This window comes from Stenella coeruleoalba (assembly GCF_951394435.1).
Source record: "Stenella coeruleoalba genome assembly, chromosome: 11".
Lineage (NCBI taxonomy): Eukaryota > Metazoa > Chordata > Mammalia > Artiodactyla > Delphinidae > Stenella > Stenella coeruleoalba.
In genome coordinates this window covers 92,889,164-92,916,172 of record NC_137157.1, presented here as the reverse complement: position 1 = coordinate 92,916,172, position 27,009 = coordinate 92,889,164, and the positions used below count along the sequence as shown (strand labels likewise).

Here is a 27,009-nt window from a genome sequence, read left to right as displayed (position 1 = left end):
GCTCTAAGTGGCCATGCTACTTCTCACACTGATTTTTCTGGACACACACAGCCATGAACCACTCGCACGGATGGGGCACAGAGCTGACTGCTTGGGTGCCGTGTTCATGGCTTTATGGGACAGTGCCGTGAACTTGGCTTGGGACCTACCCCCGTGGGAGGGGAAGCTGAGCTGGTCTGCAGGGCCCTTGTTGGAGGGGTACAGAAAGCAGGAGACAAGGGTCTAAACCTACCTGCTCGAACGAACAGCTAGTGGGATGAGAGCGCCCTGCTGGAGAGAAAAGGAAAAGGCTCTGTCCACTGAAAAGATGGTGTGAAAAGATGGCAGAAGAGAAGAAAGGCAGCAGATCTAGGGAGAAAAATGATAAACACATGACATAGGAAGCGTGTAGCTGTAAAATTAGAATTTGACACGGTGTTTAATAGGCAAAAGAGCAATTAAAACACGGCTCGCGTGTGGACAAACGGTGGGTTATTTAACTCATGAAGGCTCTAGAAATGGAGACACAACATCTCAACTAAATGTGTCATCTCAGTGCTCGTAGGTAATCAGCAAAGAGATGTGGCCAAGTGTGATTCAGCATAGTTCATGCATTTACTGAGGACCTTCCGACACCAGGCTGTTGTGTGCCAGGAGCTGGGGGACAAAGATTACTAAGACCATGTCCCTGCCTTCAAGAAATACCCAGCTCTCAGGGGGGAAAGACGCATAGAAACCAATCGAACGGTAGTGTGGCTTTGGTCCTTGTAACCCTCTGCCACTTAACAGCTGTGTGGCTGTGGCCAAATCACTTAACCTCAGTTTTCTCATCCATAAAATGGGGATAATAATAACTACCAGGCCAGACTGTTGTGAAGATCATTGTGTCCATGAGTTAGAAAGCGCCTAGCACACTGCCTGGCCTATAGTAATTCAACGACTCAACTTGAGAGCAGGACACATGTTAGAATGTGGGTGGCAAGGAAAGGTCTCATCCCCCTCAGTATCCTGATTCCCCCCAGGAGAAGATGTCCACCTATTCCTGAGAAGGAATGATGGGTAAAAAAAACTTTGAGAATCACTGTGTAAGCATCTAATTCAATTCAATACTTAAAAAGATCCTACTGTGTTCCAGGTTCATAAAAAAACTAGTTAGCATAATTTCAACACAGTGATAGAGGGATGCCTAAGACGCTAAGAGATTACAAAGAGACGGCCCCCAGCCTGGGGTCGGGTAAGACCCACAGACCTTGGCTGTTAGTCAGGCAAACAAGGGTGAGAACTGAAACGCGGAAGCATGATTGTGTTGCAGGGAACTACAACCCAAGCTTTAATGGTCAGCAAAGTGCATGTCTGGAGAGGTAGACAAGGGCAAGTTCATGAAACACATGCCGAGAAACTCATCTTATCCTGGGGAAGGTGAGCGCCATGGACGGTGTGAAAGGGAGGCCCAGGGTTCGAGCTATGCTCCAGGAAAGCAGGTACCAAGCTGAATGTAATGAGAGCACAGCTAGCCTCAGAGAGCCCGGCTTCAAGAGAAATTCCTCAAGGGCAGGGTCATACCTCACTCAGCTTTGCTTCCCAGGCACCCACCAGAGTCTGACCCACAGAAGGCACTCAGCTGAACAGAATCAAAATTAATAAACTTCCTTATCCAGATCTTTTGCATTTTAAACCTTACCTCCAACTATGGGATTCACTCCATCACAGTTTTATTAAGCCCCCTGAGGGGTACACCCACAAGTGGGGAGGGAAGATATGAAAGCAAATAATTACAATACAGTGAAATAAAGGTTAAAATTCAAGTGCGTGCAAAGTACTTTAGGAGACAGAGAAAGGATCAATTCACTGTCAGGGGAAGCCAGGAAGTTTCCACTATGGAAGGAATATTTGAACTGGGCTTTGAGGGAAACACAGGAGTTCAGTAGTCAGTGACTTGCAAGAGTGTTCCAGCCTGAAGATGGGCAGAGGGAAGGAGATGTGAGAGAGAGCTAGAAGTGTTCTAGGATGGGTGATCAGTACTTCCACTCACTGGGGATTAGAACACAATGAGAGGAGAGCCTAGAACAATGGGTTTCCAACCTGGGCTGCTCATCAGAAACACCTGGGAAGCGTATAACCCTCCAGTGGCCTAACCACCTTCCAAACCAATTAAATCAAGATCTCGGGCTGGGAGCCCGTCATGGGGATTTTTTCAAAGCTCCCAACGTGATTCAACGTGCCGCCAAGTTTCAGAATCACTAGTCCAGAAAGAAGACAGAAAGATGTGCAGCATCCCTGGAGGTCAGGCCCTCCTGGTGCCCCCCCACCGCCCAGCCCTGGCACATACCCTCCCCCCGGCCCCCGCGAAGAAAGACCAGCCAAACCCCAGCCACGGGCTTCCTCCTGCTACTCCCTTCCCCCCACCAGCTCTTTGCTCTGAAAAAGAGGTTCTCGAAGTGTGGTCCCCAGACCAGCATCAGCCTCCCAGGGGAGGCCGGTAAAAATGCCACGCTTCCAACTGCCCCTGAGACTGACTAAACCAGAAAGGAGGGCCCAGCAATCTGGCTTCATAAGCCCCCCAGGTGGTTCTGATGTGTGCTAAGTGCGAGAACCACTGCTCTGGAACACTGATTCTTCCAAAGCTGCAGCCGGGCGGCATCTAGGTGTGGCTCTGCAGGTGTCGGGGCTATGCCCCCGGAACCTGGTGGAGTCTCTGCTTAATCAGCAGGGATGCTGGGAGCTGACCTGGACGCCATCACAGAGGCCTGGAGTCGAAGGGGCCGGAGGGCGGACAGCCAGTTGTTTTCTGCGGTACCAGGAAAAGGCTTTAGGGTAGGGAGGCATGGGGGTTTCCTTATTTTCTCCTTTTAATACAAAGTGGCCCCGTGTGAGCAAACTTTCAAGATATTTTAAATCAGGACTGGCAGGAAAACCCATGATGTCGATGGGCATGGATTTACCATATGCATTTTTCCTTTGGAGGAAAGCGGGAGGTTAAGGTGCTGGAAGGTCTTATGAGGCAGAGGGGTGGGAGGGAAGAAAGGACACAGCTGCTTCTCTGCTTCGTCTTTGCCCGCCTCCCAACCCCTAACCCGGCTGAGAATTCACAATTCCTGGGAGGAAAATAAAATAAAGGAAGCAACAAAGGAAATGAGTTTTCCGTACAGAAATGGAAATTGCCCTTCCCCTTAAGGTCAGACAGTCAGACGGAAAGGAGTACACCTTGCAGAACAACCCCAGGCTTTCTTGCTGCTGGAGCCTTGAGAAGTCAGCCAGCTTCTCATTTACTCAGTGAATTCAAAGAACACTAGTGGATTCTCTGCCACACAATTAAAGAGGGCAAGTGCTTTGGGGTTTTTACCATCTCCTTTCAGCTCCTCTGTCCCAAGCTGAAGTACTGGAACTACCTGTACTTTTTTTTTTTCCTGCTTGGGTAAATCAAATTCCCCAGACTGGGGGAAAAAAAAATTGTTAGGTTTGACAGCGAGTGTGTGGCGCCACCTGGTGACCACTACTTATCAAAACAGTTTTCTTCCTGGTTCTGTTGTTTCTATCAAAGGCTACAGCTTCCAGACAGGTATACATTCAGATCTCATGCCTGGCCTACTTTCCCGTGGGAATTTCAACCTTGGCTGAAAATCTCCTGTCTTTTCACAGACACAAAACAACATAAACAAGCAACAGAGTTTTCTCTCTCAAATATTTTACGTCTTCTAAGGTACAAATTAACTGATTGACAAATGAAAGCAAGCAAGAAATTTCTGGCTGTACCTATAAATCATGACAGGTTTTCAGGGATACTTTCTCCCGCATCATGATTCCTGGGGTCCCAGCAAAAAGGAAAGCTGAAGTACCCTTGACACTACACTATCCAGATTTCAAGTTTCTGAAGCAATATATGTTTTTTTTAATTGAGGTATAATTTACATATAACATTATACTAGTTTCAGGCGTACAACAAAATGCTTCGATACTTGTATACACAGCAAAATGATCACAGTAAGTCTAGCTAACATCCGGCACCACATATAGTATGGTGTTTGGACCTGAAGCACCATTTGGGGCTGGGAGGGAAAGATGGTCTGCAGAGCTACTGTAGGTATTGGAACTTGCAGACAAATAGGCGTCAGGAGAAATCAGCCCTAGTCTTGGCACTGCTGCTAACCCACTGTGTGACTTTGCACAGGATACTTAATCTATTTGGAAACTTAGTGTCCCAGACTTGTTACCCTCCTCACTATTTCCCCATGATTTTAAAAGATGTTGCCTTCCAAAATGCATCTCTAAAAAAGTAACTAGTAGTGGGAGGGAGGGAGATGCAAGAGGGAAGAGATATGGGAACATATGTATATGTATAACTGATTCACTTTGTTATAAAGCAGAAACTAACACACCATTGTAAAGCAATTATACTGCAATAAAGATGTAAAAAAAAAAGTAACTAGTAACTTTTCTATCTTTAATAATCAGACGTATAAATGTCGACAGGAGCTTCTGATCATCATAAAGCAACCAGAGTTACCGTAATAACTTTACATCTCAGACAGAAGTGAAGACACTAGATCCCTCCTTATCCTGATCCCTGGTACATGTATGATTTCTTTTAGGCTTTTCGCATATTGAAACTAACTCACAGACCTTAGTTATAACTTTCCCAGGCCCTAAAGGCTGGGGAATCCCAATTTGGGAAGTTACCTCTTGAAGGTAACTTGAGTTCTTATGAACTATAACACAAGGGAAGAATGGAAGGCTGTGGTGTGTGTGTACAGGTAGCATCCTGATTTAAGAAACATCATTACAAGGAGTTGACATTTAAGCAATACCAGCTCTGTGCCATTTTTCAATACAGAATGCCCATTGGTCCCCAAAATAACCTCTAAAGTAGCCCTGCAGATGAGGAGATAAGCACAGAGAAGTCAAACTGCCTGTACCACACAACTGGGATCAGAACCAGGCATGTATGATTTCAGAGCACACAACCTTTTGAAATAGCCAACTTTTAAAATAAAACATGGCAATTCTGAAGTACGAACCAACAGCCCCAACTTAAACCACTTTGTTGAATGGATACCCTATAGGTATTACTGTGTTTCTACAAGTTCCCATCTTCTTAAAATGGAACATTTCTGGTTTAGCATGTATTGACAAACCTCTTCAATATCTACACAATGTTAATTCTTTCTACTATACAATTGTTTATTGTAGTAAAGCCAGTTTCCTGACCTCCAGTCCATTTATCTGAAAACAAACTGTGAAGTACTTCCATTCTACATCCTGCTGATTTTTAGTTGCTTGGGTTCATGTGTTATTTCAAGATATGAAAGCTCGGTTCTGGAATATTTTCTTCTATTATTCCTTTGGTAATTTTTTGTACCGTTATCTCTGTTTTCTCTTTCTGAAATTCCTAACAGTTGAATATTGGACCACTTGAATAGATACTCTAGTTTTTTAACTTTTCTCTTTGTATTAGAGAATATGGTTCAGCTAGGAATAGAAGAATATCCAATTAAACGGTAACTTAAATTGCGTTTGTTTGGGTTTTCCCCACACAAGAAGTCAAGAGGTAGCTGGACTGGTATTATTTCAGAGGCTCAAGAATGTCAGAGCAGCAAAGATCTCTGGAACTCTCTTGGCCTCTCACCCACGGCCACAAGATAACTGCTGCAGCTCCAGCCATCACATGCATATTTATAAGGAATAAGGAGGAAGTGGAAAGAAGCAGAAAATGTTGCATCTGTAGCAAGGAACTAAGGCTTTCCAGAAATCCATCCCCTGCAGACTTCAACTTTTGACTCACTAAGCAGAAATCTGTCAAAAGCCAAATCTAATTATAGGGCAGTCTAGAAAGGGAAGTTTAGTATCCCACCCCCAACAGTGAGGGTAGAAAAAAGAAAGGGGAGTTGTAAAGGAGAAATGTACCAACCTGGTATCCCATTTTCCAGTCTTTTCTTTTTTACTACTTTATACAAGAATTCCTCAATTTCATCTTCCATACTCTGTTAAATTTTTTATTTCTACTCTAATCATTTTAGTTTCCAGAAGCTCTTTCTTGTTTTCTGACATTCCTTTATTTTGTTGTTTTGATGGCATCTATCCTCATTTCATGGCTGCAATATCTTCTCATCTCTCTAAAGATACCCACACTTTTTCTTTAAATGCTTTTCCTCTTCCTTATGATATTTTCTTTCTCTTTAAACTGATAGTTTCCACCCACACACACTTTGATCTCTGTCTTTTATTTTGGTGGTGTCTCCCAAGAGTCTTTTATTTTGGTGGTATCTCCCAAGAGTCTGATGATCCTTGGCTATTGGTTTATGCTCCAAAATCAGACACAAAGAAGTTGTTTGGAGAGCCTGTGTAATTAGTCAAAATTGTCACCTGGCAGCCTGCAGAGCGATCAGGTGTTGAGCCACTCTGTCATTAGGGGGACACACCCCCTCCCAATTGTCATTATGTATGAGTATTTCCCCTGAGGCAATAGAATTTTTCCATAGACTTCACTCTGGTCTTCTCCAGTTTGATGGAGTTGGGGAACTGGGTCTGAGTAATAAGCCTGGCGCCATAGTCAAAGCAGGGGGGCTGATGGGAGCACACCAGCTAGCATGTCCCAGAGCCAGAGACTCTGGTCAGTTTCTCCTGAAAAGGAACTCTGTGTTCTACACCGATTAGGGAGAGGTTACCCCATACTGCTGTGGGTCAGAGGTATAAGAGGTCCTTCAAGAAACTTTAAAACCATCTCCCTCTCCTCAGCCCCATGACTAACCGTTGCCCCCTCCACTGTCATCGTGTCTGCAATTTCTGAAGTTTTCAGGGGTTCTGGTGAACAAATTTGCTGTTCATCAGTCTTCCTTTGCACAGGCACTTGGGTTTTAGCCACCTCTGCTCTAAGTCAGTTACCATCCATCAAAACACTTTTCATCTCTCAGATGTGATCACATCTCTTCCCTACTCTTATCTCCCCTCCAATTCTCTTTGTCCTTATGCATTTATTCCTTCACTGTAATTTTGGATGGGGTAAGGGGAGGGAAGGTAGAGCTCAGATATATGCACGTGTTTAATCTGCCACGCTTAACTGGAAGTCTGAATATATATATATTTTTTTAATTTCTCCAATTTCATAGCACATTTTTTAAAAACGATATAACTATTTATTATGCCACATTCATGTTTATAGGTTTATACGAGACTGAAGAAGTTTGACCAACACTATTCTGAAAACTACATTTGGTTAGTAATCTCTCTGGATTCTCCAAAGTAAATAATTTGTTAAAGAGTAAGAAGAGTAGGGACTTCCCTGGTGGCGCAGTGGTTAAGAATCCGCCTGCCAATTCACGGGTTCGAGCCCTGGTCCAGGAAGAACCCACATGCCATGGAGCAACTAAGCCCGTGCACCACAACTACTGAGCCTGTGCTCTAGAGCCCACAAGCCACAACTACTGAGTCCATGTGCTGCAACTACTGAAGCCCACATGCTCTAGGGCCCGTGTGCTGCAATAACTGAGCCCACGTGCCGCAACTACTGAAGCACATGTGCCTAGAGCCCGTGCTCTGCAACAAGAGAAGCCACCACAATGAGAAGCCCACGTACTGCAATGAAGAGTAGCTCCCACTCGCCGCAACTAGAGAAAGCCCGTGCTCAGCAACGAAGACCCAACGCAGCCAAAAATAAAATATAATAAAATAAATTTAAAAAAATAAAAAAATTTAATTTAATCTAAAAAAAAGGAAGAAGAGGAAACAAATCCAGATTGTGTTTCTGTTTTATAAGTCAAAGGTAGAGTGGGTTTTGAGAAGCAAACTCAGATCTTCCAACATTACAAGATCTGGAGGGTCAGGATAAAGTGAGCTAGGCTTGTACATCACAGAAACAGCCAAACACCTGTTAAAAATGTGATTTCCAAACTGTGAAAACAAACTGTGAAATTTTATGAACTTCAAGATAATTAAACAAAAGAAAATGTATTTTCAGAAGGTAAGATACACGGAAGAAAAAAGAGCTAGGTGAACTATATGGAGAATATTAATGCACCTGGGGCTCACCTCCTAAGAATGGCTTGTGAAGCGTACCTTTTGATGCAACAAATCTAATTCTGGGGATTTGCTTTACAGAGACGGTTGACCAAGTGTTCAATTATAGTCATTCAAGGATGTTTATTATGGAGTATTTTAAATAATAACACAAAATGGAAACATCCTATAGATCCTTCAATAAGGCCCGTAAGACCCAGAGGTCCAGTGGCCCCAGGAATGATACCTGAATCATGAGTATAAACCAAAGGACAATAAACCTGGGCGGCCAGGGGAGGGCCAGAGCCCAGCACCAGCAGGGTTTACGGTACAGCAATGAGTGAGGTCTCACTGGGCTGTGCAAGACCCATTGAACAGCAGTGCTTCAGGGCCGTGGGTGCTCAGTCTCTCCAACTCTCTGCCTGGTGTTTGGAAACCACACTGACCTCTTTAGACTGAATAAATCCCTGATACAGACCATGTGAGGAGCTGGGACTTCCTCATGCACCTGGCAATAAGAGGAGCCTCTCCCTTCCCTGCTCATATCAGAGGCGGCCTAGTGAAGAGTCAGGAATTTCACCATTGCCCAAAGGTTATGAGACCACGTCCACCATGGTGTCTGCGGAGGCTACACAGAATGTCAAGGACCCGTGGGACGATAATAAAAGACCTAATATTCACGTCACTGGAGTCCCAGAAGGAGAGAAGAAAGAAGGCAGAGCTAAAATAGTATTATCACAGAAATAATGGCTGAAAACTTTCCAAATTTGCCAAAAGACATAAAGCTAGCTTTCAAAAAACTGAGTGAAACTCAAACAGAATAAACCCAAAGAAATCCACACCAAGATATATAGCACAGTTAAATTTCCAAAAACTGAAGACAAAGACAATCTTGAAATCGGTTAGAGAAAAACAAGGACAAAACAATTAGAATGGAGTAGATTTCTCATCAGAAACCATGGATGCTGAAAGGAAGTGGCAAAATATCTCTCAAGTGATGGAAGAAAAGTACTGTCAACCCAGAATCTTATCCCCGGAAAAAAATACTTCCAAAAATAAGGGGAAATCAAGATATTCTCAGATGAAGAAAAACTAAAAGAATCTGTTACCAGAAAACTAAGAGAATTTGTTAGCCTCAAAGAATGGCTAAAGGAAGTTCTCCAAATGGTAAGGAAATGATAAGAGAAAGAAACTTGGAATATCATGAAGCAAGGAAGAGCGTACACAGTAAGCAAAAATATGGGCAAATACAATAGACTTTCCTTCTCTTTTTGAGTTTTCAAAATTATGTTTGATGATTGAAGCAAAATTTATTTATAACACTTAATACTATCTGATGTAGTTCTCAATGTGCTTGAGGAAACATTTAAAACAATTATACTATAAATAGGGAAGATAAAGAGATGTAAAGGAGGGAAAGATTTCTATGCTTCACAAAAACTGATAAAATAATGATACCAGTTGACTATGATAAGTTACATATATATAATGTAATACCTAAAGCAACCACTAAAAAAGCTATACAAAGAGATATATTTAAATATACTATAAGGGGTCTCACCTGGTGGCGCAGTGGTTGAGAGTCCGCCTGCCGATGCAGGGGACACGGGTTCGTGCCCCGGTCCGGGAAGATTCCACAGGCCGCGGAGCGGCTGGGCCCGTGAGCCATGGCCGCTGAGCCTGAGCATCCGGAGCCTGTGCTCCACAACGGGAGAGGCCACAACAGTGAGAGGCCCGCGTACCGCAAAAAAAACACTATAGGTAAATCCAATTGTAAAAATGTTTAACCCAAAGGAAGGCAGGAAAAAGTAAACAGAGAAACAAAAAGCAGGAGACAAACAGAAAACAAAACCAAAATGTCAAACCAAAATTGACAAACCTCTAGCAAAGCTAACAAAGAAAAAGAGGGAGAAGACACAAATTACCAATGAATGAGACAGAGGATATCACCACAGATCCTGCAGACATCAAGAAAAATGAAGGAATTCTACAAGCAACTCTACACCCATAAATTTGAAAACACTGATGAAATGGAACAAATCCTGTAAACAAACAAATAGACAAATAAATAAACTGCAATTCACCCAATATGAAATAGGTCATTTGAATAGCTTTATGACTATTAAGAAAATTAAATTCATAATTTTAAAACTCCCAAAGAAGAAATCTCCAGGCCCAAATGTTTTCACTAGACAATCTACCAACTGTTTAAAGAATTAATAATACCGATTCTACACAATCTCTTCTAGAACAAAGAGGAGGGAACACTTCCCAATTCATTTGATTTATATCAAACCAGACAAAGCCACAAAACTACAGAACAATATCCCTCTTGAGTACAGATACAAAAATCCTTAACAAAGTATCAGCAAATAGAATTCAGCAATACACAAAAAGAATTATACACCATGACCAAGTAGGGTTTATTCCAGGGATGCAAGGCTGTTTTAATATTCAAAATCAATCAATTTAATCAATCATATTAACAGGCTACAGAAGAAAAATCACATGATCATATTAATTGATTGTATCAATGTTAATATCCTGGTAATGATACTGTACTACAGTTTTGCATGATGTTACCACAGAGGAAAACTGGATAAAGGGTGTACGAGATCTCTTTTTATTATTTCTTACGAGTGTATGTGAATCTATAATTATCTCAAAGTAAAGAGTTTAATTTTTAAAAACTCATGACATACCAAAAAACCACAACACCTTATTTTTCACAAATAAGTTCAGCTGACATAGGCCAGGTGGCTCTGTTGATCTTGGCTGGCCTCACTCATGTGCATGGGGTTCAAATGACCTAGGCTGGGTCCCTCTGAGTCAACTGGGGAACTTGGCTCTGATCCATGTAGCTCTCATCCTTAGAAGGCAGGCCTGGACAAGTTCTCCCGGCTACTGCAGAGGTACACAAGAAAGCAAACTCTAATGGATACACCTCTCCGAAGCCTGGGCTTCAGTCATGGCTTTTGCATCGTGACTGAAGCAAGTCCCATGACTGAGTCCAGACTCCAGGGACAGAGCAGATCATTCCACTACTCATGGGAGGGTGCTGCCGAGTTACAGGCATGGACACAGGGAGCAGTGAAAGGCCGGGGCTGTGATGGACTCGACCTCACCAACCTTGATCACCTCAAGGATTAAAAACACCTACTGCTGCTCTTCCTTCTCAGAGGCAGGCTGTGGTTATTCTCCACTGTTTCAAGGATCATACAACAGGATCTAAGTGTTCCTTTGCCGAAGACGAGTCACAAGGGAAGAAATATATGATGTCTAACAATTTCCTACACGGAGCCAAGCTGCCTCTAGGCTGTCCTACTGCTCCTTATCACCACCTTCCCCAGACCTGACCTCATCTTTATTCCACTGCTGCCCCATCTCTGATTCTCTTCTCACCCCTTCAATCTTCTAGACTGAAGTTTCTTTCCTGGCACTCACCAGACTTTATTTTATTAGATCGCTGTCCAAAGTCACTGAGATCAGTTCTTTTGGTCTCCATGTTCTCATCTGTAAAGGGTGGATAATAGCAGTACCTACACTGCTCCATCACAGTGTCCACGTGAGGATGAGACAATTTAACTCACGTAATGCGTTTACACTGCCTGGTGCATAGAAATCCCTCAATAAATTATACTGTGTTTTGTTTTTTCTTTTTTAATATGGAGGTGGGAGGCACGCTCAGTCTAACTGCAGACAGTTAAAGGAAACCAAGCATTCCAAGATGGAACTCTGAGAATATTTTCCCATAGAAACACTGTTCTCTACTGTGATGGTATTCTACACCACAATTATCGCTCCTAAGGATTCCATGGTGCCAGCACTTCAGCTTAATCCTGTAAGTTAAATGGGCTCTCCTGGACTGGCCAGGCAAAACCAACCACCACGAAGGACACTACTGTAAGAGAAAAATGGGAGTTCTAAGTAAGTCCCTTACAAATGAACTCTTGAAACAGAAACCACTCTTAAGTTTGGTGTTGTCGAGAACTGAATGCTGTGAAGGAAGATGCTTTAGAGACTGTAGCTTTGTCAGGCTGATGAAGGGGAGACAGTCTGCTGACCTGATCTCTCTGAGCACGATGCTTAGGAATAGGACCAGACGGCAGAGAGGCTCAGGGCCAAGGGTGAGAAGCGAAACTGTGTTGTGAAGAAAACTAGGTAGACCCTGGGGATGGGGTCGGATAATGGGAGGTCACAGTCTATACCTGGATATACAGAGGCTGTGGGGATGTCTTGGAAAGGAGCCTCAAAAACAGAAAACAGGGTCTTGCGAGCGATGCCAGAGGGGCAGGTATATACTTGTTGGTGGGGTGACTGTGAAAAAAGAAAGGCTTTAACCAGAAACTTATAGGAATATATTTAGGATCCAAACAGAAAAAGAATAGCTAAACCCATCATTGGAAAATGAAATGCAGGGAATTCCCTGGCAGTCCAGTTGTTAGGACTCTGTGCTTCCGCTGCCAGGGGCCCAGGTTTGATCACTGGTTGGGGAACTAAGATCTGCAAGCCGCATGCAGCCAAAAGGGAAAATAATGAAAGAAAAAAAAAATGAAAATGAAATGGAAAAGCCAGAACAAATATAAGAACTATAGCTCCAAGGCTATACGTTACACAACCTTAATAACCAAGTCAAAGATCATTTCAGGATGGCCTAATATATGCAAAGCACCCCGTGTGCTAAGTGGGATCCTAAAGTGAATAAACATCTCCTTGTTCTTCAGGCAAACAGGGTGAAGACAGAGGCAGGGACAATGGACTCTAATACAAGAAGACTGATAAGTACTATAATCAATGCTCAAAACTTGCTATGGTGTAGCTAAGGGGAGAGAGGAGACTAATTCAATTTGGGGGGATCTGGAAAGGCTTCTAAGAAGAGGTGGGATTTGAGTTAGAGTCTGAAAGACTTCGACAGCAGAGGTGGGGAAGGAGGCAGGTGGTGAGTGGACAGAGCACAGGATATGGACTTGAGGGGCCTGGTTCTTAACTTCCTATTTGACCTTGAGCATATTTAAAATGAGGGCACTGAACGCATTGATCTCTAAAGTCCAGTAGTAGAGACCCAAAAGGGTATGAGTTTGAGCACTGCAGTTTAGGCAAGAGTCCAGAAGTGTCCTGAAGCCCCTCCTGTACCAAGGGAGCGGAACTTGTGTTTGGGGGAGGGGTGGGGGGACAGGAGGAGGAGAATTCATTCAATATTCTGCCCAGTGCACTGATGCAGCACCCAGCACCATTCTGCTCACGTCATTTTGGGAAACTGACAATGTCCTTCTTAGAATGGTGATGATGCCACCACCACTGCCATCACCACCACCACCAACGACAACACTTCTTTGGCGATTACTATGAGCCAGACCTCTTTAGAATCACTTTACGTATTTACATTGCCATCCCACTGAATCCTCATAACAGCCCTAAGAGATAGGTACAAACTTTACTATTCCTATTTTACAGGTGAGAAAGCAGAGGCACAGAGAGGTCAGACAACTTACCCAAGTTCAGAGAGCTAGTCTTATGGCAGAGCTGGGATCTGAACTCTTGCACCCTGGCTTCCCGCTTTACTTCTTCAGTAAAAACACAAGAGCAGAACTGACCCCAGCTCTGCAGGCCGTGTTCTGACTCCCTGGAATCCTTTGTGCTTGCAGCTGTCTGTAGAGGTCTGCTCTCAATGTTCCTATAAACCTCCAACAAGACAAATGTTCTTCTCTGTTCTGCAACTTTTTATCTCTATATGAATGGAAAAGTGTATATCTTTAAAGGTCAGAGCCTTGAGAACAGGGCTATTATGTATATTTCAGGCCTCAGGCAACATTCTTTTACAAGGGTGCAGAGCCAGCATGACTAAGCACGGGCAACAGAGCACAAGGGTTAGAACTAAAGGAATGGATCCAATATGGAGTCAGACCTGTTCTTCTCTGTTACAATGGTGGTTCTGGGTCTCCCTACCCAGAACCTGAGATTTACTTAAAGCTGCTCAACACACGTCTGCTGTCTCTTTATCTAACGCTCCAACTTCCCACTGTCACTTGCAACTGAGATTGTTTTCCTCGGTACAGAAGAGAGGACTCAAATTGAATCAGAGTGGTTCTGTTTTCTTTCTGCCTCCTGTTGTTGTAACTGAATCTGAAAAATCCCTTCTTTTGTCATTTACATTTTCAAGAACCTCAGCTCAGTCTGACATTTACTCCAGACCTACTCTATTTTTGTGTATTTGCTTTTTGTCACAGTCCTTGACAAAGACTCTTCTTGACCAAACTTTAGTCAGGCCCCTCTGAGCCCAGCTAGGTTCCCATCCTTGGGCATATTATCCAAGAGCCCAGTTTTAGCAAGAATCCTGGTAAGTTCATTCCCACCCTGATGTCTGATCCAATTCTCCATCCCCAATAATTCCTCAGGTAATATCTGGTCACCTGGCTTGCCTTCAGCAAGAATCCTATCAGGCCAGTTTTGCAGGATCCCCACTTACCCCTAAAGCTTCCTTAGTAATTTTCCATCCCCTCCCCTCCCCTGCTCCTTGGTTATGAATTCCCACTTTTCCTTATTGTATTCACAGCTAAGCCAAGTCTCTCTCCCCTACTGCGAAGCCCCACTGAAGTAGTCCCTATGCCTATCACAATAGTCCTGAGCACAATAGTGCCTTAGCGTTTTAACAAGTGACAAAATCAGTTTTTCTTTTACACCTCCTCGGGACATCTTTTGTACATGTACTTTTAAGCCCAAGTACTTCCTTTTAGCCTCAAAATCAAGTGCTTTTATTGTTTCCTTCTTCAGATCACTCTCTCCTACCCTTCATTTAATATGAGGCAGAATCAGTATTCAACTCCAAACTGCCTTTGGAGCCTAAGCCTTTAACTACTGTTTTATATTATACCTATATTATCTGCAAATGTGTTAATAACTAAGTCATTGATTAAAACACAACCACTGGTACTTCCCTGGTGGTGCAGTGGTTAAGAATCTGCCTGCCAATGCAGGGGACATGGGTTCGGGCCCTGGTCCGGGAAGATCCCACATGCCAAGGAGCAACTAAGCCCGTGTGCCACAACTACTGAGCCTGCGCTCTAGAGCCCATGAGCCACAACTACTGAAGCCTGCACGCCTAGAGCCCGTGCTCCGCAACAAGTGAAGCCCGCACAGTGAGAAGCCCGCACAACTAGAGAGAGCCCACACAGAGCAACGAAGACCCAACAAAGCCAAAAATAAATAAATTTAAAAAATTAAATTAAAAAAAAAACAAAAGAACACAACCACTAACAGAACCTTGATATCTCTACCCACCTTTGTCTCAATGAAGCAGACAATCAAAGAGCCTGAAGGGAACATGAAGTCCAGAGATTTTAGGTAATTTAATCAGTGTTGGGAGATAATTTCTTTAAAGTCATGACTCTGTCAAAGATAAACAAAGCTAGTTAAAGTAGTAAGGACCGATTTTAATCAGTAATATACAACTGCAATAAAGAAAAGTGTCCGGCATGAACTCAATTTGGACTTGTGCACTTTGCAGGGAGAATGCGGGAATAAGGAAGGAGTGACTGGGGACTCAGTAGAGTCAGGGGAGGGATAAATTACAAGAAGCAGGAAGGGGAGGTTGGTCTGCCTGAAACCATCTGGGTTTGTTGGGTTTCTCTCCTCCTACAGAGACTGGGAACAGGGACCCTATATTCAGGTGTTGGCTGGAACAAACAGTAAATTATGTTGGCAGTCTTGAGTTTTCTCAGGCAGGCACTTTAAGGTGTATGTGTGGGGGCCGGGCGTTGGGTTGGGTCAGCCTAGGGAGGTAGCTGTGGGCTGTCAGTGTTTTGCCCAAGTCTTTAAAGGACAAGGTTGAGCCTAGTCAAGAAAGGGCTCAGAGAAGCACAGCTAGAGTTTGATCAAGGAGAGAATCTTTGCCAACTGTCAGATAATAAAAAGGAACATATGTCAAACATTTTATCTAACTCATTAATTAATAGTAGAACCAGTATAATATTACAACTGCTCAAAGGAGAACTCAAACTACTGCACACTTATAGGCAGATAAAAAATGCTGAAATCATTTTACAAATACAGGAAAAACTAGTCCATACCCACAGGACAATAAACAGTTGCATTCACAAGAGACAGTCTGCATTTTTATGAAAGGAATTATTTGCATTACTATCCATTTCTTATAATCCAGTTTCTGCCTGTGTAGACTTGTAAAAGAGCCCAATCAAAAGCTGACAAAGGTGCACATTTCTATAAAATCAAGTAATCCCAAGGGTTCCAGGATTTCATTGAAAGGATATCAAGTAATCCCTTTTGCCCATTTCCAAACATTCCGGTTTTTCCCCACATCAAGGTCAAATAGCAGTAAAAGTAGGCTCAGAAAATCAAAAGTTGATACCAGATTAATACAGACTGTTATAACTATAAGATGTTTTATAAAACCTCACGGTAACCACAAATCAAAAACCTATAGTAGATACACAAAAGATAAAGAGAAAGGAATCAAAGCATCTCACTACAGGAAACCATCAAATTACAATGGAAGAGACAAAGCGAGAAATAAATGAACAAAGAACTACAAAACAGAAAACAATGAACAAAATGGTAATAAGAAGTCCATACCTATCAATAATTCTTTAAATGGACTAAATTCTTGAATCAAAAGACACAGAGTGGCTGAATGGATTAAATAAACAAGACCTAACTATATTCTGCCTACAAGACTCACTTTAGCTTTAAGGGCACACACAGATTCCAAGTAAAGGAATAGGAAAAGATATTCCAAGCAAATAGAAACCAAAAGAAAGCAGGGGTAACTATACCTATATAAGACAAAATAGACTTTAAGCCAAAAAGTGTAGCTAGAGATAAAAAGGTCATTATATAATGACCTTAAAGGGGTCAATTCATCAAGAGGATATAGCAATTGTGAGTATTTATGAACCCAATATCAGAGGGCCTAATACATAAAGTAAATATTAACAGATCTGAAGGAAGAAATAGACAGCAATACAGTAATGGTAGAGGACTTCAATACCCCACTTTCAACAATGACTAGATTATCCTGAAAGAAGATCAGTAAGAAAACTTTGGACTTTGTATTAGATCAGGTGAACTTAATAGACATATATATAACATTCTACCCAAAAGCAGCAAAATATACATTCTTCTCAAGAGCACATGGAACATTCTCCAGGATAGATCCTATATTAGGTCACAAAACAAGTCTTAATAAACTTAAGAAGACTGAAATCATATCCAGCATCTTTTTCCAACCACAATTACATGAAACTAGAAATCAATTACAAGAAGAAAACTGGAAAATTCACAAATACGTGGAGATTAAGCAACATGCTCCTGCACAACCAGTGAGTCAAAGAAGAAATCAAAAGGGAAATCAAAAAATATCTTGTGTGGTTACAGATGGCCCACAGGCACATGAAAAGATGCTCAACATCGCTAATCATCAGAGAAATGCAAATCAAAACTACAATGAGGTACCACCTCACACCAGTCATAACGGCCATTATTAAAAAGTCTACAAATAACACACGCTGGAGAGGGTGTGCAGAAAAGGGAACCCTCCTACACTGTTCGTGGGAATGTAAGTTGGTGCAGCCACTGTGGAAAACAGTACAAAGGTTCCTCAGAAAACTAAAAGTAGAATTACCATATGACCCAGCAATCCCACTCACTCCTGGGCATATACCCAGGCAAAACTATAATTCAAAAATTATATATGCACCCCTATGTTCATAGCAGCACTATTCACAATAGCCAAGACATGGAAATAACCTAAATGTCCATTGACAGATGAATTGATAAAGGAGATGAGGTACATATATACAATGGAATACTACTCAGCCATAAAAAGAATGAAATAATACCATTTGCAGCAACATGGATGCAACCTGAGATTTAGTGAGGTAAGTCAGAAAGAGAAAGATAGATACCATATGATATCACTTATATGTGGAATCTAAAATATGACACAAATGAACCTATCTACGAAACAGCAACAGAATCACAGACATAGAGAACAGACTGGTGGTTGCCGAGGGGGAGGGGGTTGGGGGAGGGATGGAGTGGGAGGTTGGGGTGAGCAAATGTAAGCTTTTATATATAGCATGGATAAACAACAAGGTCCTACTATATAGCACACAGGGAACTATATTCAGTATCCCATGATAAACCGTAATGGAAAAGAATACAAAAATAGAATGTATAAATATGTATAACTGAATTACTTTGCTGTATAGAAGAAATTAACACAACATTGTAAATAAACTATACTTCAATAAAAAAATAAAAAATAAAAATAAAAACTTGTGTGGAAACACAACATACCAAAACTTAAGAAATGCAGCAAAAGCAGTGCTTGGAAGGAATATTATAGTGATAAATGCCTATATTAAGAAATAAGAAAGACTTCAAATAAACAACCTAACTTTACACCTCAAGGAACTAGAAAAGGAACAAACTAAGCCCAAAGTTAGTAGAAGGAAGGAATAACAAACTTCGAGCAGAAAGAAATGAAACAGAGTCCAGAAGACAATAGAAAGGAGCATAGGAACTAAGAGCTGGTTGTTTGAAAAGATAAAAACAAAATTGACAAACCTTTAACTAGACTAAGAAAAAAAAATAGAGAAGACTCAAATAAATGAAAACAGAAATGAAAGAGGAGGCATTACAACTGAAAATGCAGAAACACTAAGAATCATAAGAAACTACTATGAACAATTATACACCAACAGATTAGATAACCTAGAAGAAACAGATATATTCCTAGAAACATACAACCTACCAACGCTGAATCATGAAGAAATAGAAAATCTGAATAGCGTAATTACTAGTACAGAGATTGAATCAGTACTAGAAAACCTCCCAACAAACACAAGTCCAGGACTGGATGGCTTTACTGGTAAATTCTACCAAACATTTAAAGAAAAATTAATACCAACACTTCTCAAATTCTTCCCCCAAAATGAAGAGGAAGGAACATTTCCAAAATCATTTTACAAGGCTAGCACTACCCTGATATCAAAGCCAGATAAAGAACCTACAAGAAAAGAAAATTATAGGCCAATATTCCTGATGAACATAGATGTAAAGTACTCAAGAAAATATTAGAAAACTGAATTAAACAGTACATTAAAAGGATCATACCATGATCACATGAGATTTAGCCCTGGAATACAAGATGGTTCAACATACACAAGTCAATAAATGTGATACACCATATTAACAAAACGAAGAGTAGAAATTGTATGATCATCTCAATAAATGCGTCTGAAGCATTCAACAAATTCAACATCCTTTTATGATAAAAACTCTCAACAAACTGGGTATTAAAAAACATGTATTATCTAAAGCCATATACGACAAGCCCACAGCTAACATACTCAACAGTAAAATGCTAAACGATCAAGAGCAAGACAAGGATGCCCACTCTTACCACTTTGATGCAACATAATACTCAAAGTCCTCATCAGAGTGATTAGGCCAGAAAAAGAATTAACGTCATCCAAAAAAGAAAACTTTATTAGATAGATACATAGATAGATAGATAGAGATAGATATATATATAGAGAGAGAAAGGGAGAGAATAGAATATTTTCAGACTCAAAAATGAAAAAAAAAGAGAAAATCTTGCCATTTGCAACAACATGGATGAAACTAAAGGGCACTGTATTAACTGAAATAAGCCAGACAAAGACAAATACTGCATGGTATCACTTTTTATACTGCATGGTATCACTTTTTTTAAAAAATTAATTTATTTTATTTTATTTATTTTTGGCTGCATTGGGTCTTCGTCGCTGCACACAGGCTTTTCTCTAGTTGCGGTGCACAGGCTTCTCATTGCGGTGGCCCCTCTTGTTGGCAGCACGGGCTCTAGACGCGCGGGCTTCAGTAGTTGTGGCACGCGGGCTCAGTAATTGTGGCTCGTGGGCCCTAGAGCGCAGGCTCAGTAGTTGTGGCGCACGGGCTTAGTTGCTCCGTGGCATGTGGGATCTTCCCGGACCAGGGCTCGAACCCGTGTCCCCTGCATTGGCAGGCGGATTCTTAACCACTGCACCAGCAAGGAAGTCCTGCATGGTATCACTTATATATGGAATCTAAAAAAAATTTTTTTAAGTCAAACTCACAGAAACAGAGATTATAATGTCAGGGGTGGGAGAAGCAGGGAAAGGCTAGTAAAAGGGTATAAACTTTCAATTATAAGATGAATAAGTTCTGAGGCTCTAATGTATAACATGATAACTACAGATGATAATACTGTGTTGTATAATCAAAATTTGCTGAGAGAGTAAGACTTGAGTGTTCTCACCCATAAGTAAATAAATAAATATTATAAATATAATATTATAAATATTACAAAAATTATTTAAATAGTATAAATAAAAATTATTAATAAATAAATATAAAATAAATAAGTGAGGTGATAAATATGTTCATTAACTCAATGGTGGAAACCCTTTCATAATGCATGCCTATATCAAATTATCATGTACACTATAAGTATATTACAATTTTGTCAGTTTACCTCAGTAAGGCTGAGGTGGGCACAATAAATTTGTAGAGGAGTGACAAGGTAAAGGAAAAGAGCTTTAGGCTTTTGGGGTGACAAACTGTGGGAAGGTAAATATACAAGGGCAAGTGATGGAAGACCTGGATTGTTCTCGTAAGGTTTGTTGTATAGATTCCTCTAGTGGTAGCTCTAGGCTAAGCAGACTCTATAGAGTTGTCTCCAGTGATTAAGAATCCTCCTTCCTTTTTGGTAAAGAAGCAGAGGGCAGAGTTTTTCTTGTGTTGCTTCTTCTCAATTGCCTTCAGCTCAAAATATCCCTATGCCCAAGTTGCATGTTTGGGAGTAGCATACTCTGAACCCCTTCACAGGTATACTTCCTACCAAAGGGTGCTCCTTTTCTCAAGTGTTTCATTTAAACCAGCCTCATTCTTTTGTTGTGGGAGGTTTCCCCTTTCAGGTAGCTGATAATGAGTAGTAACAGCATGACCAGCTTGGAAATTCCCTTTTTCACTTTTACAAGATGACCCATCAGCAAACAAAATCAGATCGGGATTAGTCAAAGGAGTGTCTCATAAATGGGGCCGCAGTGTCACAAAATGGGACATTAATGCCTCACAGTCATGCGGCTCACCTGCGTCGGGCAGGGGTTGTGATGTGGCAGGATTGAGAATGTTGCAATCTGAGCAACATGGATGCAACTAGAGATTATCATACTAAGTGCAGAAAGACAAATACCATATGATATCACTTATGTGTGGAATCTAAAATACGACACAAATGAACTTATCTACAAAATAGGCTCACAGACATAAAGAACAGGCATGTGGTTGCCAAGGGGGAGGGGGGAGAGGGAGGGAAGGACTGGGAGTTTGGGGTTAGCAGATGCAAACTATTATATCTAGGATGGATAAACAACAAGGGCCTACTGTAGAGCACAGCATACTATATTCAATATGCTGTGATAAACCATAGTGGAAAAGAATGTATGTATGTGTGTAAGTGAATCACTTTGCTGTACAGCAGAAATTAACACAACACTGTAAGTCAACCACACTTCAATAAAATAAAATTTTAAATAAATTAATAAATAAAACATACATCACACACATAGAAACACTGCAATGTTTAAGATGTAGATTAGGTGGTGAAAGCAGAAAGCTCTCTGCTTGCAGAGAAATGCTGAGTTAATTCAGAGTTAAGAAGACTTCAGACAGCGTGTGGAGCTTGTAGATGTTATTTCCTAGGGTTAGATCTGCTGAGGTTCTACTATCTTTGCCGCTGTGGCCATAGCCTTAATGCAGCTGGGATAGGTATAAGCAACTGAAGCCATTTGCCTGCTGTAATAGGCAATAGGCCTGTGTTTATTGCTCTGTTCTTGTGTGAGCACTCCCAGGGCTTGTTTATCTTTTTCATGTACAAATAAGGTTTAAGTTTTTGAATCATTAGGTAGCCCTAGGGCAGGTGGCTCTTGTGGTGCTATTTTTAGTCTTATGCAGGTCTGTTCAAGTTTATCTTCCCAGGAAAAGGGCTCGGGAACTGAAATTTTAGTAAGTTCATAAAGTAGAGACACAAATAGAGAAAAATTAGGGACCCAAAGTCTGCATAACCAGCTAGGCTCAGAAATCCACGAAGCTCTTTCTTAGTTGTAGGCCTAGGAAATTCTTCAATTAACTTAATTCTTTCTGGAGATACCTGGATGTCTTCAGCGCTTAGGCTCTGACCTATGTCATGAACAGTGTCCAAAAATAATTGGAATTCTGTTTAGAGACTTTATGTCCTTTTTCAGCTAAGTGTTGCAGCAAATAAAGGGACTCTTTTACGGGTGCCTCTTTGGTAACTGAGCGTGGCAAGAGGTCACCCACATATCGTAAAAGGGTCAATTTCCCGGGGGAACTGGAGGGCGCTTAGACCTTGACGGAGTGCTTGGGAGAAATAAGAAGGGGCCTCAGTGAACCTTTGGGGCATGACTGTCCAGGTATATTGTTGATTATTCCAAGTAAAGGTGAATAAATATTGACTGCAGGGTCTCCAAGGATGCTGACAAAGGCCGAGCAGAAGTCTATAGCACTGACCCATCTTAAATGTGGCAGACCTTGTGTTAAAAGGGTTTGGAACGACTGGGAAACAGGGAATGACTGTCTTGTTACTAGCGCTTAAGTCTTTGATAAATCACCACGCCCTCCCATCAGGTTTCCGGACTGGCGAGACCAGTGCGTTACAGGGCACAGGGAAGGACTAATTCCTGGGCAATTAGGTCTTTATTATTGATGTGAGGCCTTGTATGGCTTCAGGCTTTAATGGATATTGAGGCCATTTCCGAAGAGGTTTAGTCACATCCATCTGAATTTTTATAGGCTCTGCATTTTTTTTTTCCCGGTGTCAGTATTAGAAGTAGCCTACTGATTTTCAGGCACCTCGGTTACATTAGGGGATCTTTGTCGGAATTCTTCTTCTATACCAAAGACAGACTGTGAAAAACGTCAGAGATCAGGTTCGGGTTGATCAGGAAATTCTAAGGTGAGCAACGCATATTTAGCTCTTGTAATTTAGAAAGGAGATCTCTGCCTAATATATTCACTGGGGCTGGGTCACAGCAAAAAAGAATGCTTTTCGGTAAAAGGTCCCAGAGCCATTTGTACTGGTTGAGATAGAAATTCTTCCTGAACTTTATGAGATACCCCCTCTATGGAAACCTTTTTTTCATTCTAAGAGATTTCTGAGAGTGGGATTTAAAGTAGGAAGTATAGCCCTGGTATCTACCAGAATTTGGTAAGATTTTCCATTAATTTTCATTTTAATTTCCTCTTGGCTATTTAAGGGTAGCAGTTTACCTGAGGGTCCCTCAGAGCTGCAGCAGTCCTGGGAGTGGCCATATGGGGGCCCTCCCTTGGGGGCATTTGAGTGGATATTTAGGAATTTGCAGAGGATCTTTGAGGACAATCTTTTTTCCGGTGCCCCAGTTGATTACAAAGGAAACATTAATCCTTGGGCCATGCTTTGATGGTGGACCCCTAGGAAGGTGCTGTGTGGGGAAACCAGGTATTATTTTAGGTCTCTGGCCTTGGAGCTATTGCAGCTGTAAGGCCATAGATTGAAGGACCTTTATGATGTTGGTCCAAGATCCTTTCAAAGTGTCAAGCAGGAAAAGATGAGTTTTCACATAACGAAGGACAGAGGGGAGAAGTGGGAGGCATGCATCAGTCTTAAGTTTTCTAATGAAGCTATTTTGGAATCTTGAAGCCTTTGGGGAGCTCTGCAGACCAATTAAAGCAAGTATCCTGTTCTGTTTAATTCAGAAAACAATAGTTTCAAGCGCACTTCTTAAATGAAGGACCATGACTAATTGGAACATTCCCCAGACTGGTCATTGTAATCCTAGGTTGTTTTTGGTAAGATTTTGCCATTTTTGTAGATAGCTTCGGGGACCATAGTTTTTAAACATAAAATAAGCAGATGTGCCAGAAGGTGGCGTGCTTGACTCTTTAGAATTGAAGAATTCCCTAAACTAAGCCTTTGGGTTTTTTAAACCTAAAGAGATGCACCGCTGGGTTGGGGATTGTGCGTGTTTTGCAGTGCACCTTGTTGCACGGAAGTTTTCTTGAGGTTGGCGGGTTACCTACTGTCGATCTAACCTGTTCCGTGGTCAGCTTGTCTTTGATTTAGCTGTCGATCACTCTAACAGCCTTTATATGCTTAACCTGCAGCCACCAATTTTTGCAGCTTTTTGGCCTCTGAGATCCCCGCTAGCAATAGCCTTTATTTACATAAAACGAGACAAAGGTGCACGTTGACACACCAGCAGTGACCAAGAGATGCTACTGTGACCTGGCTAAGACAAGGCCTGTGCATCCCAACAATTTCTGTGGAACCTTGGCCTGGGGAAAGGATTGGACCAATGGTGGGGACTCAATGAGTACAGGCTGTGGCCTGGGGGCTCTAATATGAACAGAATTAAGGGCTGGGGTTTTGTTTTTGTTTTTGTTTTTTTGCAGTACGCGGGCCTCTCACTGTTGTGGCCTCTCCCGTGGCGGAGCACAGGCTCCGGTCGCACAGGCTCAGCGGCCATGGCTCATGGGCCCAGCCGCTCCACAGCATGTGGGATCCTCCTGGACCGGGGCACGAACCCGTGTCCCCTGCATCGGCAGGCGGACTCTCAACCACTGCGCCACCAGGGAAGCCCTAGGGCTGGGTTTTTTCTGTTTAAAACCTGGGAATTGTCTGAAAGGCTAAGGGCTTAGCTCAGTTGGCTCTGAGCAGAACCATCTACCAGCATAAGCTGACCTGCCCTGTAAGCCAAATAGATCGGAAGCTCGATGCAAAGAAAGTTCAGAACCAAGAGCAAACTTATTACCCACAGCCCTTGGAAAGGGCAAGAAAGACAGTGAATTCAAAAAGGGGCTCATGGGTACATCACCTGTGTTTTTCATTGTCCCCGAAGCCATCAGAAGTCTCCTTCGGTCCCTCTGCTGCCACCAAACCTGTTAAATAACAAAAACTCAACTGAGTAAATCTTAAAGATCTAATTGGCTTTACTGAATGAATCGGACAGCATCCCATCTAGCAAGTGAAGAGGAACTTTGCTGAGCTGCAGAAAAGGAAAGGGTTTTAAAGGCAGAGAGGGAGCAGGAAAAAAAGGAAATTATTAGCAAAGATGCATTGTTTTAGGCAAGGCCACCCTCCTGAAGGGAATGGAAGGGTCTGTCCACAGATTTCCCAGGACTGACCAGGAAATCCCGGGTTAGCTGGAATCACATTCCTGGGGAAGGTTGTAACTGTAATTAGCTTAGGCATCAAGTCTTGGTCTGCTGCCATGGGACCACAAGTGACTCCATCCGGGGCCTGTTGTTTCCTTTTTAACAAGGGGCAGAGGTCGTTTGGTCCACCTGACTGCAGGGGCGCATCCTGGTAGACGCATGATTGGGGACAGCGTGAAGAAAAAGGGCAGTGGGCCGGGCAGACACCTGAAGGGTAGCAAGGTATTCTTGTCATGGAAGGAAGGAAATACACCAAATTTTTAACAATATTTATCACTGGATGACTGGATCATGATGGTCTTTATTTTATGTATGCTATTTTATGTTGTACAAATTTTCTAAAACACAATGTGTATTTTTATTTTTTAAATTTTTACGTAATTTTTGGCTGCACCACGTGGTTTGTGGGATCTTAGTTCCCTGACCAGGGACTGAACCCATGCCCCTGACAGTGAAAACGCAGAGTCCCAACCACTGGACCGCCAGGGAATTCCCACAATGTGTATTTTTAGGATCAGGAGAAAAGTGGGTTTTGTTTTGTCTTTTAATATATAACACGTATTGAGTCCTGTCTCTGTTATGTGCCAGCTTGTTGAGTGTGGGAGATGCAAAGCTGAATGATTAATGGACATTCTCTGTCTTCAGTGAGCCTACTTCTGCCGACTGCCCCTTTCTTGTGTTTATACTTACCTGCGAAGACCTCACGAGATTCTAAAGGGTTTCTGCCCCCAGTGTCATTAAGTTATGTAGCTCTGAACTCCAGTAACAACTGTAGTCCAAACTATGCGATTTAGTTGTGATTATATGTATTTGTTGGTTCTTAAATTGTTTCAAATGAATGTATCTCTTCTTCCGAAAAAAGACTGTAAGTTTTTTTTTGAAGACAAAACAGTCTTAATATTTCTTTAATATCGCTCAAGTTGACTAGACAGGTATTCGTTATGAGCAATAAATATGAGTTTGCTGGTTAGAATTCACTTTGCATCACCAAAGAACTAACGTTCCCATAACTGCCATTATTTGTCTCTCATGGATCTGTTTACCTAATATTTAAATGGCCAGTTCTTCCCCCACTTTTATGAAATTAGCCTTAATTCCCCTTTCACCATGCACACTTCCTTCATCTTCACATTTTGACTAGCCAGCGCTCATGGTTTTATGAGCATAAGTGTCTATTTCAGTTAAGAATCTGGATAGACCACAAAATCATATGTTTCTTCTTTCCTATACATAGGGAATTCTATCCCTAAAATTGTGACATATGGTCTTTAAATGAGTTTTTGTGGCTTTTACTATGGCTGGGGTTACATTCCGTTTTGAAAGCTTTTCCCATGGTTCCATCTGAATACAATCTTTGAATCTCATGGGAGAGGTAACACTGATACAGTGTGAAGCCAGAAAGACTAAGATTTCGATCTCAGCTCAACTGATGGGGGGACCACTTCCGCACCAATACCTTACCTCTCTGAGCCTCAGTTTCCTTGTATGGAAAATGGGAATCATAACACCTGCCCCTTGATGTGAAGATTAAACATGTGTGCCACGCCTGCCACAGAGGTGATCAGTAAACATTCGCTAAACCGATGAAAGGGAAAGAAAGTAAAGTACTATCAGGAAAACACCCTCATAATTTTGTCTGTCCCAAAGGGCAGTGAGAGTCCTCGGTAAAGGATGCACAACTCCTTTTAGAGTTAAATTACTCGGGCAAAGGTCAGCCCCTCCTTCAGTTGAAAAGCTGGGGGCAGGGCTTAACAAGGAAGTGATTCCCTTCCCTAAGCCTCCTTCCAG

General features: G+C 41.9%; 1 long non-coding RNA gene across 2 annotated transcripts in view; it reads right to left on the bottom strand.

The window, feature by feature from the left end:
* Positions 1 to 24,947, bottom strand: part of LOC307193732 — a 182,769-nt gene extending 157,822 nt beyond the window's left edge. Inside the window, exons 1-2 of one of the 2 annotated variants that reach the window (XR_013830389.1) lie at positions 24,882 to 24,947; positions 13,461 to 13,695 (exon numbers count right to left, since the gene is read on the bottom strand). This is a non-coding gene — a long non-coding RNA (uncharacterized lncRNA). The remainder of the gene's footprint in view (positions 1 to 13,460; positions 13,696 to 24,881) is intronic. The other variant, XR_013830390.1, reaches the window with a different exon arrangement.
* Between the last annotated feature and the right edge of the window lie 2,062 nt (positions 24,948 to 27,009).